Source organism: Coregonus clupeaformis, chromosome 29 (genome assembly GCF_020615455.1).
Source record: "Coregonus clupeaformis isolate EN_2021a chromosome 29, ASM2061545v1, whole genome shotgun sequence".
NCBI classification, from domain to species: domain Eukaryota; kingdom Metazoa; phylum Chordata; class Actinopteri; order Salmoniformes; family Salmonidae; genus Coregonus; species Coregonus clupeaformis.
Window position 1 is genome coordinate 11332290 of NC_059220.1, and position 6000 is coordinate 11338289.

The window sequence follows — 6000 nt, forward strand, 5'->3', positions numbered from 1 at the left end:
GTCAGCATTGCCAATTGCATACTCCCTCAAAACTTGAGACATCTGTGGCATTGTGTTGTGTGACAAAACTGCACATTTTAGAGTGGCCTCTAAAACGGTGTGTGTCTAACTGTGTCAAGCACATGAAGTATGTTCCATTTCTCTATCTGTGTTTATATTGTATACAAACTTGTTATTATGTATCCACTGTTGTTTGCACGTGTATGCAAGTGAGATGGTATCATGGTAGTATACTGTAGTATACAGCTACATTGACTGTGTGTGTGTGCCGCAGGGCCACCCTGGTGTGTGAGCTGGTCCGTGGTGTAGAGGTCCTGAGGGAGGGGCTGATCTCACCAGGGGCCAACCCTCTGAAACTCAACGACTCCGTCTGTGCTCAGCTCTGTGATGTGGGGCCAGCTGGCTCTGCAGAGAGCTACCAGGTACAGATACTCTATTTGTTGTAATGGCATCCAGAAGAACCTGAATTCAATAACCAAAGACAGCAAGATGCTGTCATTAATACTCATTGAGTGGGTGTACTACACTGGCTCTGATGCTCGTCGGATGTGGCAGGGCTTGAAAACTATTACAGACTACAAAGGGAAGCACAGTCGCGAGCTGCCCAGTGACACAAGCCTACCAGACGAGCTAAACCACTTCTATGCTCGCTTCGAGGCAAGCAACACTGAAGCATGCATGAGAGCACCAGCTGTTCCGGATGACTATGTGATCATGCTCTCCGTAGCCGATGTGAGTAAGACTTTTAAGCAGGTCAACATTCACAAGGCCGCAGGGCCAGACGGATTACCAGGACGTGTACTCCGAGCATGTGCTGACCAACTGGCAAGTGTCTTCACTGACATTTTCAACATGTCCCTGACTGAGTCTGTAATACCAACATGTTTCAAGCAGACCACCATAGTCCCCGTGCCCAAGGACTCTAAGATAACCTGCCTAAATGACTACCGACCCGTAGCACTGACGTCTGTAGCCATGAAGTGCTTTGAAAGGCTGGTCATGGCTCACATCAACAGCATTATCCCAGAAACCCTAGACCCACTCCAATTTGCATACCGCCCCAACACATCCACAGATGATGCAATCTCTATTGCACTCCACACTGCCCTTTCCCACCTGGACAAGAGGAACACCTACGTGAGAATGCTATTCATTGACTACAGCTCAGCATTCAACACCATAGTGCCCTCTAAGCTCATCACTAAGCTAAGGATCCTGGGACTAAACACCTCCCTCTGCAACTGGATCCTGGACTTCCTGACGGGCCGCCCCCAGGTGGTAAGGATAGGTAACAACACATCAGCCACACTGATCCTCAACACGGGGGCCCCTCAGGGGTGCGTGCTCAGTCCCCTCCTGTACTCTCTGTTCACCCATGACTGCATGGCCAGGCACGACTCCAACACCATCATTAAGTTTGCCGACGACACAACAGTGGTAGGCCTGATCACCGACAATGATGAGACAGCCTATAGGGAGGAGGTCAGAGACCTGGCCGTGTGGTGCCAGGACAACAACCTCTCCCTCAACGTGACCAAGACAAAGGAGATGATTGTGGACTACAGGAAAAAAAGAGGACTGAGCACGCCCCATTCTCATCGACGGGGCTGTAGTGGAACAGGTTGAGAGCTTCAAGTTCCTTGGTGTCCACATCACCAACAAACTATCATGGTCCAAACACACCAAGACAGTCGTGAAGAGGGCACGACAAAGCCTATTCCCCCTCAGGAGACTGAAAAGATTTGGCATGGGTCCTCAGATCCTCAAAAAATTCTACAGCTGCACCATCGAGAGCATCCTGACTGGTTGCATCACCGCCTGGTATGGCAACTGCTTGGCCTCCGACCGCAAGGCACTACAGAGGGTAGTGCGTACGGCCCAGTACATCACTGGGGCCAAGCTTCCTGCCATCCAGGACCTCTATACCAGGCGGTGTCAGAGGAAGGCCCTCAAAATTGTCAAAGACTCCAGCCACCCTAGTCATAGACTGTTCTCTCTGCTACCGCACGGCAAGCGGTACCGGAGCGCCAAGTCTAGGTCCAAAAGACTTCTCAACAGCTTCTACCCCCAAGCCATAAGACTCCTGAACAGCTAATCATGGCTACCGGACTATTTGCACTGCCCCCCCACCCCATCCTTTTTACGCTGCTGCTACTCTGTTAATTATTTATGCATAGTCACTTTAACTCTACCCACATGTACATATTACCTCAACTACCTCAACTAGCCGGTGCCCCCGCACATTGACTCTGCAACGGTACCCCCCTGTATATATAGCCTCCCTACTGTTACTTTATTCTGCTCTTTTTTTTCTCAACACTTTTTTTGTTGTTGTTTCATTTTTACTTTTTTTGTTAAAAATAAATGCACTGTTGGTTAATGGCTGTAAGTAAGCATTTCACTGTAATGTCTGCACCTGTTGTATTCGGCGCATGTGACCAATAAAATTTGATTTTATTTTATTTGTATAGTCAATTATATGTGTACAGTCTCTTGTGTCTTCAGGTTCTGCAGTGAGAAGGGTCCGGATGCCATCAGGGTGCTCCTTCCTGATAAAACCTCTCCTGCTGTAAGTCGATTCAGCGTTGCTCTTTCAACTCTGTCTAAATCAGTCCCTGGTGATGTGACAATGCTAACATTCGTTGTCTCTCCCTCCAGGTTCTCACCACGTCTGAGAACATCACCAAGCACCTAGCCACTGAGAAGGCTTGCAGCTGGCTCTGATCCAACATCACAGCCCTGGTCAAGCGAGAGTGGAAAACAACGTTTGACAATGTGATGAAGTCTCTTCCCAGCCCAGTGCCCTCAGAGACTGGTGGTGTGGGTGGGGCCGAGGCTAAGACTGGAACTGGGGCCGGTGCTGCGACGGGAACCCAGGAGCAGCCACGGACGCCAAGACGGGAAAAAGGCAAGGAGGCTGTGACGTCCTGCCCTTAGACTGCCCCCACAGTGCACCACTACCATCTGATGTCCTGGTAGAGATTAAAGTACTGTTCTAATGAATGTTGAATTACAGGATTTGATGCTATCTGTATTATAGAAAGTATGATAGGATAGCTAGATAGATAGATTGTGGTTATTATGATGATGTCATGATAGTGATGATGGTTATTATGGTGATGATGATAGTGATGATGGTTATTATGATGATGATGGTGAGGATGATGGCTATGGTTATTATGATGATGGTTACAATGATGGTTATGGTTATTATGATGATGATGGTGATGTAAAAAAGTATGATTGTGCCCCCTACAGGAGGTGTTAAGTATTGCTGTGGGCCCCAGGTCTGAGGAGGAGGTGCTGACTGGTCAACAGCTGAAGGCTCTGCTGGACAGAGTAGGAGACACACTGAGCTGCAGAAAGCTACATTGTTTGACTATTATCACTTAAGTCCTGATTAGCACACAGATGTTACACTCACAATGAACATGGTGGTATGATTAAAACAGTGATCTTGAACACTACACCTGTTGTTGTTGGTATTGATTCTCTCCCCCTCAGTTCTCCTTCCTAATGCCTGAACAGATGTTAATACGCTGTACTGTCCTTCTAGTCTGCAAACTAGGTAAGATAACTAACTGTCCTGCTAGTCTGCAAACTAGATAAGATAACTAACTGTCCTGCTAGTCTGCAAACTAGATAAGATAACTAACTGTCCTGCTAGTCTGTAAACTAGGTAAGATAACTAACTGTCCTGCTAGTCTGTAAACTAGGTAAGATAACTAACTGTCCTGCTAGTCTGTAAACTAGGTAAGATAACTAACTGTCCTGCTAGTCTGTAAACTAGGTAAGATAACTAACTGTCCTGCTAGTCTGTAAACTAGGTAAGATAACTAACTGTCCTGCTAGTCTGCAAACTAGGTAAGATAACTAACTGTCCTGCTAGTCTGCAAACTAGATAAGATAACTAACTGTCCTGCTAGTCTGCAAACTAGGTAAGATAACTAACTGTCCTGCTAGTCTGCAAACTAGGTAAGATAACTAACTGTCCTGCTAGTCTGTAAACTAGGTAAGATAACTAACTGTCCTGCTAGTCTGTAAACTAGGTAAGATAACTAACTGTCCTGCTAGTCTGTAAACTAGGTAAGATAACTAACTGTCCTGCTAGTCTGCAAACTAGGTAAGATAACTAACTGTCCTGCTAGTCTGCAAACTAGGTAAGATAACTAATCGTCCTGCTAGTCTGCAAACTAGGTAAAATAAGTGAATGACAATAATCATCAATCAACCAATCAATCAATAATGTATTTATCATTGAATATACGTGTGTGTGTGTGTGTATGTGGTGTCGGGGGACCTGCCTGTGGTGTGGTCCAAGGAGGAGTGCAGTAGTCCAGAGCCTCCTGGTTCGGGTGCTGTATAGCCTCCAGTGACAGTCCATAGCCTCCTGGTTCGGGTGCTGTACAGCCCACAGTGACAGTCCAGAGCCTCCTGGTTTGGGTGCTGTACAGCCCCCAGTGACAGTCCAGAGCCTCCTGGTTTGGGTGCTGTACAGCCCCCAGTGACAGTCCAGAGCCTCCTGGTTCGGGTGCTGTACAGCCCACAGTGACAGTCCAGAGCCTCCTGGTTCGGGTGCTGTACAGCCCACAGTGACAGTCCAGAGCCTCCTGGTTCGGGTGCTGTACAGCCCACAGTGACAGTCCAAGCCCTGCTGGATCAGCTGGTGGTCTTGTGGAGAAGAGACTGTTGCTCCTCAGCCCCCCTCCACCTGCTCTTCACTGAGATCACACTCACTGCTGTCCTCAGGGCCAGTGGCTCAAAAGTAAGCCTCATGTACCTTTTGAACATGTCCGTGGCTTATTATTCTACCAGTATACAAGCAGTATGTTACCAGTATGATCAGTATATTACCATAACCAATATAACTGTGTTAGCAGTATATTACCGTAATAATATAACTGTATTACCAGTATATTACCATAATACTATAACTGTATTAGCAGTAAATTACATAACAATATAACAGTATTACCAGTATATTACCATAAGAATATAACTGTATTACCAGTATATTACCATAATATACTCCTATTCTCTGCCAATGCCTGAGTTACAGAACCACATGGACATGCTGCAGGTCTCACTGCAACCTGTAGGGGCAGCCAACTGAGCGCACAGACAGGCAAAGGAGAAAAAGTATCTCTGTTGGCCAACAATGCCCAGTCTTTTGAGTGAAAGTCTGACAGTAACAGGTGTAGCTGAACTAATGTACTCTACACCAGACCTTGTTCGGATTTCAGGTTCCTAAGACATGAAACATTATGTCCCTGTAATGTGGCTGGCTGGCACAGCCCTTATTGTCCTGTCTAGAGTTGCAAAGGGAACCAGAAAGTCCTGCTGTTCAGGACCGGTGGTGCCACAAACCAGGGTTTATCAGGGAGGTGGACTTTGCATTCTGATTAAAGGTGTTTGGGTGCATTATCAATAAAGGGATAATGACGTACTTGATGGACCAACACTAATAAAACATGGACAGAAAAAATACAAAGAAAACCAAATCAAGGGGTAGGATTTGGGATTTTTTTTCAGAGGATTTGAGTTTCTTTGCGTTTTTTCTGTCAATTTTTTTGGGTCGGAGGAATCCTTTTATGTTCACACAACTCAAACAGGAAATAGTGTCATGTCCATTAGTATTAGTCTCAAATTATTTCAGTCCTATGCAGTCTATTTTTCACTGTGTGAGAGTACAATGCCTTTGAGCTTCACTTGTGATTGTATGTTCATGGATGCTTTCTGTGCATTTGTGATAAACGTTTTGTTCATGTTGGACTTCAAGTATTATGATTGACTGCTGCTTTTAAACTTTACATTTTCGTATGCTGCCTGTAACATTACAGAGAGGGAAAAAAGTATTTGATCCCCTGCTGATTTTGTACGTTTGCCCACTGACAAAGAAATGATCAGTCTATAATTTTAATGGTAGATTTATTTGAACAGTGAGAGACAGAATAACAACAACAAAATCCAGAAAAACGCATGTCAAAAATGTTATAAATT